Consider the following 15,173-nt stretch of genomic DNA (forward strand, 5'->3'; position numbering starts at 1 on the left):
TCGCCAGTCAGCCTGACCGGGACAGGCCCGGGGGGGGGGGGGGGGGCGGGAGGGGGGGGGGAGGGGGGGCGGGGAGGGAGACTAGAGAGCTCAGTGCTGGACCCGAGGGCTCTGCCCTCCCTCCCTTGCGCCTGGCACTGGGGCTCAGAACTGACCCGGCAGCCGGCCTTGAATGCAGGGAGATCCAGTTAGGGCAGTGGATGCGAGGCCAGGGTTAGGAGCCCGCCCTTCCCCTGGTTCTGCGCTTCAGTCATCTGGGAAAACATCCTAACTTCTCTTAGCTTGGCTTCCATATCTATCAAACAGGGACGATTCTGATGAAGGAACGGAATAGTTGAGCTGCCGTAAGGGTCAAGGGAGATAATGCAGTAAAACACGTAACACATTATGAAATAGTGATGCTAGTTATAATTATGGGGTGGGGCCAAAGCGAATCATCCAACACATGTATGATGTGGGCCTGTTACGTGCCAGGTGTTATTCAGGGAATTCTCATCTACACAGGCCATCTCAGGGCAACAGTGAGGCGACAGAGGGAAGCATGGAGCCGTGGGGGGACAAAGAAGGGCCATCCAAACCTTCCTCCCCCAAGGCCCCTGCTATCCCCTCCCCCCACGTCACTCCCTTCTATTCACACCCTGCTCAGGCAGGGCCTGGGTCAATAGCTTCTTCCCTAAATGGGGGCTCAGAGGCCTGAGACACCAGGAGACCAGGTTGAGGTGCCCAAATTAACTCACAGCCCACGGGAAAACCCCAAACTCTCCCCTTAAAAGACAATCGCTAATAAGCTTTAACTCCACCTGGATGTCTTGGCTTCCCTCATGTTAATCGCTCTAAACAGGCTGAATATTAATTGCGTCTCTGAAGGAAGCACCAGAAAATGTTGTCTTTGATAAGTCACATGGACCACCCCATCCCTCTCTCAGATAATTCCAAAAGCTTCTGGGACCCTGCACATTCACACGGTCCCGGAGAAGGGAATTCTCCTACGCGCGGATGCTCAAGGCCTGCAGCAGTGACTGTCTGGAAACCGCTCGTTCAACAAATCTCATCCAGTCTGGGCCCTCTCCTGAACGTGTGTGCTGGGCTGGGTGGGGGCAGGGAACTCGCCCCTAATAGCAGTCACTGAGTACCTACTAAGTGCCAGGATACTGACATGTATCATTTCCCTTAAACCTCAGAACGGCCTTGTGAGGGGAGATGTTATCCCATTTCACAGGTAAGGAAACTGAGGCTTGGGGAAATTAATTGTGTCCAAGGTTATACAGGCTGTTAAATGAGGGAGGCAGCTTTGGATGCAGGCATGTCTGGCTGTCATGCTACCTGCTTTTACAGTTACATTAGAGGCTTTTAGCCTTTCTCCATGTCCCCCCGTCCCCGCCAAAAAGGCTTATAGACATTTGTTTTTCTAATTCCCTTCCCTTTCCTATAAGTGTTGATACTGCAGATATACAATATATCTGTGTATGTACACTGGCCCGTTGGAGGACCACAAGCCCTTGTAATAAAGATTTTTTCACTCCCAGCCCTCCAAGAACCAATTTCACCACCTTGTGAATGATAGTGCCCCTGTTGAGAATGTATAAATTACACCTGTGGTTCTCAGAGTGTTGTCCCCAGAGTGGAAGAGGGCAAGGCTTACCCACAGACTGAGAACAGGAAAGGAGAATTAGCTGGACCATTTCTTCTCAAGGGGAGCATTTCATGTTTTCTTTTGAGGGACATGGCCTTTCTGCTTCTAGAATTGCTATCTGTTCCTTATACTTTAGATTCACTTGCCACTTCCTATGGGAAGCCTGCCCAGACATCCCCACCTGAGTTTGGGTTAAGCCCCATTCCACCTTATCCATCTCTGTATCCCAGAGCCTAACATGGGCACAGCATGTGGTAGGTGCTCAGTGAATGTGGAGTGGATGAACTCATGGGCAAATGAATTTAAAATCTCTTGTGCTGTCTCTGCTGCACTGGGTTAATGCTTTAGCAACGACCACATCAGGGATGGCTGGATCAAGCAACAGCATGCAGGCATGTCTTCAGAATGTGGCACCCTTTGGGCACCTTCATGAAACCAGAGTTTTCACTGGGCAACATCTACAGTAATGTTCTTGATCAAGGCCCCTGTGGGGACTGAGATGAGCACAGGATGAGATCTCAGAAAGAAGTGGATGTTATGAGAGATGGACTTGGCCTATGGTATGCAAACTTCCCCCCTGGCTCTCTGGGCACACATTGTGGACCTTGGAGAAAAAATCTGATAAATTGTCAACCAGTAATAATCAGGGAAACCCTAACTGATAAAGTCATGCTCCCACCAATGAAGGACGGGGTGGCCACTTCATACTTGTATTTCCAACAGTAGGACTGATGACTCACCCTAACACAGTGTATGGAAAAATGCCAGATTAAATAAACACATTTATTTTTAAATACAGAGCTGAGCAGTCAGGAAAGAGAAGGAAATTCTCAGAGGTCAAAATAACCATGAGACAGCATGAATTCATAGAGGTTCCCAAACACTGAGTGGGTGATGGGCCTGGGGGAACCTGCCGCTCCTCAGTGACCTGGGGCCTTTGGTCTTAAAGAGCCAAGGAAAGAAGCAAAGGCACAGTCCTTCAGAAGGTGGAAGGGAAACGGAGACTCTCACTTATGGCTAAGACTCAGATAGGAGACATTTACCCTTTGGGGAAAGGGTGAATCAGAAAAAACACAAAATCCCACCTTGCAGGTGGAGGCAGTAAGGAAACTTGACCCTAGGCCTGGGCACAGGGGAAGGAAAATTTTTAAACGGCTGAGAATTTCCAATCACAAAATGGCCCTCATGTGGGTCTGGGACCTGACTATGTATTACTTTGTGGCCAGAAGAAAAAAAAAACCCAAAAAACCCCAATCCGAGTGTTTAAAGCGACCCCAAGTTGGTGGTTCCTCCAGGTACCTGGCAGAAGCAAATGCAAACCCTTTCTGGAGCAACGAATTTTCAACTCAGGCCTCAAAGGAATCGCACAAAGTTTTAGCAATCATAAATGCACAATTTAAAAAAATCACAGAGCATGTGAGAAAACAAGCCATCATGAGCAAGAGAGAACAGAAACAATGAACAAATCAATCAGACCTAGGAAAGCAACAGGTACTAAAATAATCAGATGCAGAAAATGAAATGTGTACAATATTTAAAGAAATATGTCAAAGTGGTGAAAGTATAAACAAAGAAAAGACAATAAAGAAAATAAAGCAGACTGAAAGATAACCAACTAAAACTTCTAGAAACAGGAAGGCTGATGTATGGGCTCTTCCAGACTGTTGTTCTAAATCTGGCTTACAGTTTTGGAATAAACTTGGGCGTTGGAATCAGAAAATGCTGTGTGACTTGGGCCAATCACCACCTGTCTCTGGGCCTCAGTTTCCTCATCTGCAAGTGAAAGGGTAGACCTAGATCACCTCAGGAGTCCAACTCTATAAACCAGTCTTCTAAAATATGACCGATCACAGTCACTGGGCACCTGTTTTTTTTGTGCTACCCTTGACTATCAGCATTTTATATGATTTTTATCCTTGTGATAACCCACTGAGGCATGGGCTCTTATTTTTTTTTTTTTAAAGATTTTATTTATTTATTTGAGAGAGAGAATGAGAGACAGAGAGCACGAGAGGGAAGAGGGTCAGAGGGAGAAGCAGACCCCCCGCTGAGCAGGGAGCCCGATGTGGGACTCGATCCCGGGACTCCAGGATCATGACCTGAGCCGAAGGCAGTCGCTTAATCAACTGAGAGGCATGGGCTCTTATTATACCCAATTCACATATTAGGAAACTGAGGCAGAGAGGCATTAAGTAACTGGCCCAGAGTCCAGAGCTGTTAGGCCATGCTTGGTCTCCACCGGTCTGTTTCCAGAGTCTCTGCTCTGGACTCTAACATCTGGGATCCAGCTCCAGGATTCTCTGACCTATCAGAAGTCTCCCATGGCAAGCGGCAGCTCAGTGGCCCACAGAGGCTGTCAACAGCAACCAGAATAGCCATTCCAGTTTTGGGCAGGGGGGCGGGGGTGGCTAAGAATACTGTGAAGTTAATTATCAATAACCAAACATGAAGTGCCTTCTATGAACAAGGCCTGTGCTATTTTTAGACAAGAGCTATTTATGAAAGAGCAGCAAATTGGCAGATGCCTGGGGCTCACCTTCCAAATACCCTTTGGGAAAGTTTTCATTCTGAAAGCACTTCTCTGTACTGTGGGTCCCTTGTGTCTAAAATGGGGGTGATAAGAGTACCTAACACTCCTGGGTTGTCACAAAAGGATTACATGAGCTAATACGAGTCCGGATGGTAGCAAGCATGCCTCGAACAGTACCTCTCATTGCTGTGGTTCCCGTTACGGTTTCAGGCCAGTGGGGGGAAGTCGGATCCTGCAGCAGATGACCTTGACTCAGCTCCGGGCTCCCCCACCTCCCAGCTGTGTGACTGAAAGTCCCTGACCCTCTCTGAGGCTCCACGCCCCATCTGTGAATCAGAAACAACAGTGCTTACCTCACCAGTAGTTGTGAGGGGGAAATGGACAGTGAAATGCTGAGCTCAGTAGCTAATATGTAATAGGTACTCAACGAATGTCCGTTCTCACCCCCGGGGGCGTTTGCTGCACACTCGGCTTTTCTGCCATGCTTAGAATCCAAAGAGACAAAGGATTCTGTGCTCACAGATGTTGACTTACTGCTCATTTCCACCAAGGGAACTTTCACAAAAGCTGTGGGGGGGTGGGGTAGAAGAGGTCCGAAGACATCCACTTCCCAGCAGGTAAGTCAAGGCAGTGCAGCGATGGAGGTCCACAGCCTCAGAGAGGGGCCTCCAGGCCACGACCTGCTGCTTCGGCTGAACTGGCCACTGAGATGTGCAGCCGAAGATGCAGTTAGCAACAGGAAGCGAGCCCTACCATGAGGAGGATTTGGTCATTGAATCCACCAAGGATAATGACACTAACCTTCCCATTTGGAAATCAACCAGGCATGCGGCTGGTCAATGGCTCTGTGATCATTCTGCATACCCTGGGCTACGAAGCAGCAGTACCACAGGAGGATGGGGACAGGGAAACAAAGATATTTAAGGGGTTTCAGAAGGACAGCCACCTCTGGAGCAGTGGCTGTGTCGCTCTGTGAACCCCATCCCCGGCAGGACTCGGGGAGGGCAAAATTCCACACCCGGCTTCCCCAAGAAGCATCGAAGGCTGGGACCAGAAGAGCTTGCCTAGAGGAATTTCTCTTTTGGGCAAATAGGGAACTCTTGGGTTTTAAGCTCCATCTGTGACACCTTTTGGATTTCATAAGTCACCTGCTCCTCCTATCTCATTCTCCCTAAGGTCAAGTGGCCCAGGAATTTGACGAAGCTGATACTTGGTGCAGAAAGATGATGGTGGCATGGTAGAGTGGTGGCCATGCCAGGTGCTCTGAGCAAAAGTTGCAAGTGCAAACTCAGGAAGAGAAAAGGAGCCAGGGAGGACAGATGGTCTGGGGAGCAAAAGCCTGACACCAGCACAAGGGTTTCGGTGGCCACTGAGCCTCGTGAATCACCCTGCAGACTCCGCATTTTCTCTTCACGGGGAGGACAGTGTGACGTTCCCAAACAGACCCAGCTTCAAACCCCAGCTCCTCCATGTCCTAGGACATCTATGTCCCTGAGCAAGATACTTTCCTGTGTCTCAGTTTGGGCACTGGAAAATGGAGATACTCCTATCTCATCGAGCCCCAAACATAAAGGTTTTCATCATGAGGATAAAAACATGCAATGTGCCTAGCCTAGAGACTACCCCACAGTAAGAGTTCAATAAATGTTCCTTTACCCTTGCTTAACTGACCTAATTGGCACCAGATGCGACAGTACATTCAGCCTCATCAGCCTGGGTTGCCACACTGAGCATTTGTTGAAGAACTAGGGTGTGCTGCAGAGGATTATTTCTCCAGCCTGATCCTGAGAAGAATAACATACCTGTTCCACCCTTTGACTTCCCAGGTTCCTGTCTCCAGCCAGAATGGCCAGTTCTGGGCAGGGCCTGACCACTTGATAACTCATGAGTATCTCCACTGGGTTAATATCTTCACTGTGGCCATGTCTTCTACGGAAAGAAAGCAATACAAAAGTGGAGATTCTGGACTATCTGCTATGTGCCAGGAAGCTGCCATGGTGGAACAAAGAGGCATAACCGGTGTTCTCGTTCAACTTTCTAAGGGCGAACCGGTGTATTGGAAAGCAGTGATAGAAACACATTTTTAAAAAGCAGGGTGGTAGCAATAAACACTCGGGGTCAGACACACGGTGCCAAGCCCATGTGGCATGGTGGCAAAAGCAATTATGAGCTTTAGAAGCAGACTGACTTGTGTCTGAATCCCAGTTCTGCTGCTTACTAGCAAGGGATACTTGGGGAGGGGAGGGAGGAGGGTGCCTCAGTTTGTTTGTCTGTAAAATGGGGAAGATGGCCCTAGCTGCTCTGATGATTACATAAACATGATGCATGTCTGGCACAGAGTGAGTGCTCAATTAGCTGTTAGTTTCATTCTTCCTTCTTCTTCCTCATTTCCCACTCTCTTCTAGATCGCTGGAATTCCTTTAGTTTTTTTTTTTTTTTTTTTAAATTTATTTATTTGAGACAGAGAGAATGAGAGAGAGAGAGCACATGAGAGGGGGGAGGGTCATAGGCAGAAGCAGGCTCCCTGCCGAGCAGGGAGCCCGATGCGGGACTCGATCCCGGGACTCCAGGATCATGACCTGAGCCGAAGGCAGTCGCTTAACCAACTGAGCCATCCAGGCGCCCTGGAATTCCTTTAGTTGATAGTGAATTAGAATTAGTAGCGGATGACTTTTCTCTGCCCTTTGGTGACTGCCGTCCTCTGTACATATAAATGTGTACACCATCAAGTAGATGCTTGTGAAAAAATTTCTAGCGGCTTCTGACTTCTTAAACAAGAATAGCAAAAGGCCCCAGCTCCTCTGCCTGGGACCCCAAGGCTTCCACCAGTAGGCCTCAACCTCCCAGCCACTCCCCTACTACAATGCTCACCCTACCGGCACCCATCACGGTGCTGGGTGTGGAGGAGGGCTTAACTCAGCCTTGAGGATGTTAGGGATGGTAAGAAAGGCTTTCCAGAGGCAGGTGCATCCAAAGTTAATCTTAAAGCACAAGGAGGATTTTGCCAATAGACCAAGATGGAGAAGGCATTCTGAGCCAAGAGAATATCACGTGCAAAAGGCCTGAGACCTGAGGCCTCCCCAGGGCAGCCAGGCCTCCGTGCAGGCGGATTCTTGGCACCTCTCCACTCAGACTGTCCTCACTTCTCTTCCTGTATTTACTAGGCTGACAGACACCTCTTCTGCACTCTCTGCTGGACTCGGACAAGGACCTTACTTCTCGTGCTCAGCTTTCAAAGTGTGGCTCAGGGATCCTCGCAGGTCCCTGAGACCCTTTCGGGAAGTCGGTGAGGTCAATACTACTTAAAATATTGCCCTTTTCATCCTTGTTCTCTTATCAGTATACAGTGGAGTTTTCCAGATCGAATGGAGAAACAGATATATCTTCCATTAAGCCAAATAGTAAAGAGATTTGCCAAAATGTAAAACAATGCCACTCTATACATTTTTTGTTTGTGGTAGAAAAGTCATTTTCATGAAAAATGTGTTATTTATGTTAATGTAAGGGTTTATTATTATTACTTTAAATAAGCTATAAATAATGATTTTAACATTTTTTTCAGTGCTAATCACTAGCATGACAAATTTTGATAGACATAATCTACATAAACAAAAACTCTTTGGGGTCTTTAATAATTTGGAAGAGTCAAACAGGGTCCCGAAACCAGAGAGTTTGAGAACCACTGCTTTAGGGCATTCTGTGAAGAGGGCCAGTGGCATAACTAGCCCCGAGAAGCCTTCTCAGATGGCAGTTTCTGCCTCTTACCGGGAAAAGAGCCCACAGGCAGTCTGTCCCTGGCCGGACCCTTCTGTCTTGCCTGTTTCTCTCTGTTCCTCCCTTTCCTTCCTCTTCCTGTGAAAACCTTAATGGCAAACCAGGCCTCTCACTCAGCCTCTCACGCAGTAACCCCTTCCCCAAGCTCCGGGAGGTGTGTGGTCAGGAGGCTTTGCTATTAGGAAGGCCAGGCCCACACAAAGAACCCAATGGCTCTGATTGGCATTTCCCTGATGACTAAAAATGTGGAACATCTTTTGATGCGCTTATTGGCCATTTCTGTTGTTTCCTTTGGAGAAATGCCTATTCAAACTCTTTGCCCATTTTTGAATTAGGCTCTTTGTCTTTTTATTGCGGAGTTTAAGAGTTCTTTATATATTCTGCAATAAAATCCCTTGTGAGATCTATGACTGCAAATATTTTCTCCCATTCCGGGCTCATCTTTATTTCCCATATGGTGTTCTCTGCAGCACAAAAATTTTTAATTTTGATGATGTCCAATTTATGTATTGTTTTCCTCCCTTTTGTGTGTGCCTAACCACTGCCTGCCTAATCTGAGGTCATGAACATTTATGCCTATGTTTTCTTCTAAGGGTTTATGGCTTTAGCTCTTACATTTAGGTCAACTACGCATTTTGAGTTAATTTTTGTATACAGTGTGAGGAAAGGTCCAACCTCACGCTTTTGCATGTGGATAGCCATCGTCCCAGCACCATTTGCTGAAGAGACGACCAATGTCTCTGAGACTCAGTTGTCTCATCTCAAAAATGGGCTTTAAAAGACCACAGGGTGCTGTGAGCATTCAATGTGACAGAGAAAAAAAAAATGCCCTGTGGCGGTCCCTGGCACACAGCAGACAATGCCTATAACTGAAGGATCAGACAGTGGATATGAAATGCTCTGAAACACTGGTCATCGTCACTACCATTTGACCAGAGCTTTTCCATCCCTAAAGGTCGTCAGCATCCACCACCCCACCTGTAACCCTTTTCCCAGAACCCCCTCTCTGAGCAGCCCTGGAAATCTTTTTCTTCTCCCCTTTCCTTTTTTTTTTAAGATTTTATGTATTTACTTGCGATACAGCGAAAGAGAGATCACAGAGGGAGAGGGAGAAGCAGACTCTCTGTTGAGTGGACAGCCCAATGTGGGACTCGATCCCAGGACCTGGGGATCACGACCTGAGCCAAAGGCAGATGCTTATCTGACTGAGCCACCCAGGTGTCCCTTCCCCTTCCCTTTTTTTCCTCTTACTTTCTACCTTAATTTTGCATTAACTGCTCTTGATCTTCATTAATTAATCAAGTTAAGATTGTTAACCCACTCAAATCTTTTTTGGCAAGTTGGTGGGAAGGTGGGAATGAACAAATGAGTCAATCAAGTAAAAGGCTCCTAATTTAAAGTCAGAAATGTGAAGCCCCTGGAGCTACAGGGATCATGCAGGCCACCCTACACGCAGGTGTCAGAGGTGGGACATGGGGACACTAACTCCGGGGTTCTGCGGTCCCGCACTGCACTCCCCCTCCCACACTGGAGAGATCCTTTTAAATCAGTCTCCCTCCTCCTCAGTGTTTGCAACACCTCCCGATTTAGTTTTCTCTCTGCATTTCATTAGTGTCCCATTTGCCTCATCTTCCTGATCTCTGAGGCGGGCGTTAAGCAGGAGGCGACTGAATTGGCAGTGAGGGCTCCCTGCCTCCTGATTGTGGGTGAGGTGACATGCAGGGGAGGAGAGCGGTAGCCCCAGGGCTGCAATTCTACATGCTGCTCTGGTCCACTTGGCTCAAGCCAGCAAACAGTAGCAGGACTCTAGCTGTGCCCCAGGCATGGCGGGGAAGGGCTCAAGGACGAGGAGCTGCGCTTGCCCTTGACATCTCCAGGCTCAAGGGGATGGCGGGATAATGCTGGGGCTGTGTGCTGCTACAGAGACTGGGCCCACCTGGGCAGGCAGAGTGAGTGAGAAAGAGCGAGAGTTTAGCTGGGGGAGAAGGGCAGTGGGGCCATTCCAGGAAGGGTTCGGAATAACATACATAAAGGCAGGAGGGTGACAATAGCGTGTAAGCAAATATCGATGTGGAATGTGTTGTGAAAGTATTTGTTTCTTCATTCACTCATTCAACATGTGCTTACCGAGCACCTGTTCCAGAAGTAAGAACACTCCAGGAAACAGCACAAAGTAAATCCCTGCCCTTGTGGAGCTTATGTTCCAACGGGGGAAGACAGACCACAGACAAGCTTACAGAGTAACAGATGATGCAGCAGGTGGAGAGAAGTGTCACATGGGCAAGCGCCAAAGGAAGAGGGCACAGGAAGGCCTGGGTTGGGAGGGTGGCTCCTTGCACGGAGTTGGAGTTGGGGGGGGCACTTCGTTGGGCACCTCTCAGCCTATGTGAGCTCTGCTCCCTCGGATGCGATGTGGAGGTCTATTCAGTGCTATCCCTTTGCCTGAAGAGCTTTCCCAAGACTGGAAAAAAGGCATCTGTGCCTTATGCCTTGAGGTGGGAGTGTGTTTATGGTTCAAGGAACAGTGAAGAAGCGAACGGCGTGGGTGAGGGGTGCACAGGAGAGATGGGGTGGGATGGGAGATGGGTTGGCTCATTTAGGTCCTAGTGGGTCACCGTGAGGCCTTTGGCTTTTCCTCTGCCAAAGATGGGGGCACACGGCAGGTTTTGAGCAGAGAAGTGATTCTGATCTGACTGGTGTCAGAGTCCTGAAGAGAAGGATGGAAGTGGAGCCCCATGAGGAGCCCACTGCAATAATCCAGGTACGAGACCATGGCTTGGACCAGTGTGGGGACAGAGGAGGTGGTCACACAAGCTGAGGAGGGGAGAGAAGTGATGGAGTCAGTGTACATATAACACAGTGTGCAACGGGAGGGATGAGGGGAGATAAGGCCAGCGAGAGAAAGGAGAACATTCTAGACAGAAGGATCTGCCTGTGCCAAGGCTCAGATTTGACCCCATCCTGCCAGAGTCAGATCCCACTACCTTCATTTCTGTGACTGCTTCCCTCCCTCCTGGAGTTCAACAAGCCTTGCTGTGGGCCCAGCTCTACGGGCGGCACCAACTTGGGATGAGTGACCGACCTAGGGTCTGGCCTCCACGAGGCCTCCTCTGTTGTCGCTGAAAGCTGTGTTCACATGTGACACCAGCAGGATGCTGGGGGAGCTGGGGGAGAAGGGCCGGGATGGAGAGTTTAGAGGAGGAAGGGGAGAGCATTCTTCCTGGGTTTCGGTGGCGTGGGGGTGGCAAGGTTCAATTTCTTCTTCCACCGTTCGTGCATTACAAGTGAGCACGGTTAGGGTCGACGGTTCACCTTTAGCTTAATTATCTTACTTCAATGAGCGGACCTCAGTTTTCTTATCTTAAAAATGGGATGGTAAGGCCTACCTTATGGGGCTCCCTGAGTTCAATGAGATGCACAAATCAAGTACTTGGCACAAGGCCTCAGTAGACGTGACCCCATTTTACCCGTCCTTCTACATGAAAAGCTAATAATCTTAACAGCTCTCCTCAGACAGCCGTGTCGGGATGGCTGAGTGCTCCTCCCGGCTTGTACTTACACGTTTTTCAGGCTGAGAGCAGCAGCTACCTCTGCTTTCATTCCCTGTGCTATCTCCAGAGCCTCGCTTGGTGCTCGGCTTATTGTTGGTATTCAGTACGCCTTTGTCGAATTGCCAAATAAATGAATGAATCAGAGGTTATGTAAGATCTAGGCTTTAGCACTTTTTTAGCTGGAAGACCTCAGACAACACAGTTAATTTCTCTGCACCTCGATTTTCTTGCCTGTTAGACAGAAATAATACCTCCTGTGGCAGAGACAGTTACTCTTATCGAATAACCTCATTTCCCCCACGTTTCCCAGAGCCCTAGAAGTCAGGCAGGACCATGTGACTAGTTTGGGCCCACGGGCTGCAGGTGACTTCTGGACCAAAGCATTTAAGGGCCAGCGCTCTGCCTTCCGGTTCTCGGCCTCTACTGCAGAGACCAAGGTGGCCGAATGTTCCAGGAGGTATCCCTACAACCCAGCAGAGTTTTCATCAAGCTGGCCTGAGTCGCTCGGTAGGGCAGAGTCCTCTACCTCCCTCGGTTGGACATGGAACACGAACAAGAAATACACTTTTGCTCTTTCGAGCCACTGAGATTCTGGAGTTACCTTATTACTGGAGCATAACCGAGCCTAGAGAGACTCAGACGTCTACCTGGCAAGATTGCTTGGCAGATAAGAAAAAGTGCTTGGTTCACAGGAGGTTTTCACTGAAGGGCTCTTTCCCGGGGTCCTGGGTCCTGAGTCCCAGCTCCTCTGACTCTTCAGCCTTCTTCATCATGACCTAGCCTCCATTATGATGCTACCTTCTCTAGCCTAAAACATCCTTCCATTTTCCTGACGCAAGCCAGGTGTTCTGTACTGTTTCTGTCATTGTTCTTCTGCATAGCAACACGGAGAAAAGCCTCGAAAGGGCCGTTCTGGCGGGCTGGCCCAGCCCCCAGCCCCCAGCCCCCCTGTCCCGGCAGCCACCCATTCAGCTTCTCCTGCCACACTCTCAACTATGCCTCTGATCTCATTCCAGCTCAGCTCAACATGGAACCATCTGACTCTGGACCCTACCCCTGGTCTCCTAGATTCCGGAATGATCCTGATGGCCACTGTTGCCCCCGCTCCCCCCCACCCCCACCCCCGTGGTCCCGGACCTGCACGGTGTTTCCCGGCTGCTAGTGCCCACGGTACCTCCCACCTGGATGCCTAGGCCTTGCCTGCCCTGCCCTCCCACTGTCCTGGCTGCTGCCTGGGCTTCTAGCACCCACCGCGCCGCCTACTGCATCTGCTCCCCGAAAACGATACCTCCCACTCTGGCCTGACCTCCTATTACTGCCCATGCTGCATAGTGGCCAAAGCCTTCCACCAAAAAACATGCGTGGTTTCAGATTCCAAGATGGCATTTCTCATTAAGACCACAGGTTTGCAGTTGATGACACAGAAAATCAGAGCAGACAAGGGGACTGACCTGGCTCCATGTCAGCACGTTCTGAAGAGTCAGCAGTGTCCCTGGGCCCTGCAGCCCTCTCTCCAGGGCCATAGGATCCTGGAGGACAAGGCAGGATCCTTTCTGTTGAAGCAGAGAACACAGACCCTACTGAGTGAAGTGGCAAGATGCCCTGGACCCTTTCCCACAGATTTCTCCCCAGCAGCCATTGCAAACACATGCCAGTGGGGGGAGGGGCTTGTTCCTGATGCCACAGCAAGGAAGAGAAGCGGTGGGGGGTGGGGTGGGGTGGGGGGGTGAGGGAGGTCCCAAATACCCTGTGAATCCCACCAGAATGTACTTCCTTTATGCAGCTTTCCTGGACAGCTCTGGCATACCTTCCTCTATTCCCCCATTTCATCTTGGGCTGTGGGAGTAATGGTCTTGTCTGACCAAACCCCTCAAGGGCAGGGACTGCAGATCAGTCCTCTATAAGACCCTAGTGCCCTTCAAGGACTTGGAGCAGAGGTGAACTGAGTGTTTTATGAAGATGGACCGACTGGGTGCTGTGGTGGGGGTGGGGGATGGGGGATGGGCACGAGGCCCTGGCCCCCCTCAGCAGTTCTATCATTGATTCACCAGGCAAATAAATGCGTCACTGAACCTCCTTGAGCCTTAGTGGCCTGCCTTATAAAATGGCGACCTTCCCTGGGATATACCACATGGGCTTGTGCTGGGAGTCACCTGGGCCGAGTTCCTCACACACAAGAGTTCTCTCTGGCACATCTGTGTGTCACACTGGAACCTCTAGCAAATATCCTCTCTTTGAGCCTGTTTCCTCATGTGAAACAGGGAAACTCTGAACCTGGTGACTGGGGAGGTCCTCTCTGCCCCCAGAATTCTACGATGGTGAATTTGATTCATCTGCGATCTCAGTGCCTAAGGAAATACCTGCACACAATAAAGGTTGATGAAACGAGTAAAAGAAATGCTACCCTACTCAAAAGAAAAGTAAGGGGAGGCTCAAAGGTTTTAAGTCATCTGCCTCAGGTCATTGCAAGAGGGGGAATGAAATTTGAACACAGGCCCTCACAGACGCAAGATCTGTTTACTTTCTCCTGCACCACCTGTCACACCCACTGAAAACACCACAAAATGCCTTTTTATACAGAAGACGCACTAGGCTGAAGAAGGCATGAAGGATGCATTTAGGCATCTGAGGTAAAACTTATTTTCTAGAAAATCCCTGAATACCTATTTGCCAAATATAGGTAGGGGCCTAGCTAAGAAGACAGGATTGTCCATTATAAGGTGAGGAATTAGTGGTCATCTCTACTAAAAATACAATTTTCTGAAGTGTGACACTGTGCTAGCTTCATCTGAATTTCGTGTTTCTTTATTGTAAATTGTTATTCTGATCAAAGAGGAACTGTATCAGGCAAGAACACTGACCAGGCCCCGAGTGCAGACTGTCCCTTCCCCGCCCTCAGGGGTCAGGCTCCTGAACCCCCCAGAACAGAAGACCTGCCGGGCAGAAACAGAACTGACGCAGTCTAGAGGCACACCAAGAAAAGCCTTTAAAAATCTCACTACAGTCACTGTAATAAGCAATAGGCAGCACGCGACGGAGCACAGGACTATCATCTGAGGCATCTTGAATGAGCAGTCATGGCTATCATGCCCTTAATTTTGATTTACCACGCCTTATTCCTTGTAAGCTTCCCCACCAAAGTCTCAGAGAGCCACAGGAGGTTGTTTTGCTCTAACAATGGGCACTTTCTCCTGTGTGTGGACCTCTCCCCGCGGGCCCAGCACCTGCTGGATTTTAGGACTCAGAGCTCTTGGCTTTGCCGGCAGGGTCTTGCCGGGGTCCTGGCCATAGGCAGTGACTCAGACAAAATACCCAGGGTCTCCCTCAAACCCCTCTCTTTGGTTTTAAAATCCCACTCTGCCCCCATAGCTTCGGGCCACAGCTTGTGCTCTGGGGCCTGGCCTGGGCCTTAGGGTCCCTCTCCCTCTTAGGGAGGCCACAGACCTAGTTTAGCTTCCCTTCCACCCTCCTCTTTGCCAGGGCTTTAGGGAAAACCTCAACTCCGTTTCTTCTGTTTATTTCCTCTTCAATTCATATCCCTGAATTCCCTCTTTTCCAAAGTAACTCCAACAAGGGCCACAATGAGTGAAAGGAAAAGGCTCATGGGTGGACTGAACCGTCTCAGAGGTGCTTATGTAACTAGCATTTGATGGAGGGGAAACCCAGCTGGGCAGGGACTGGAGCC

The 15,173-nt window shown here is 49.4% G+C and overlaps 1 long non-coding RNA gene across 1 annotated transcript in view; it reads right to left on the bottom strand.

Moving 5' to 3' along the window:
- LOC110593486 overlaps positions 1-13,013 on the bottom strand; it is a 114,342-nt gene extending 101,329 nt beyond the window's left edge. Inside the window, exon 1 of the long non-coding RNA XR_002481160.1 lies at positions 12,940-13,013. This is a non-coding gene — a long non-coding RNA (uncharacterized LOC110593486). The remainder of the gene's footprint in view (positions 1-12,939) is intronic.
- Between the last annotated feature and the right edge of the window lie 2,160 nt (positions 13,014-15,173).

Source organism: Neomonachus schauinslandi, chromosome 11, assembly GCF_002201575.2.
Source record: "Neomonachus schauinslandi chromosome 11, ASM220157v2, whole genome shotgun sequence".
Lineage (NCBI taxonomy): Eukaryota > Metazoa > Chordata > Mammalia > Carnivora > Phocidae > Neomonachus > Neomonachus schauinslandi.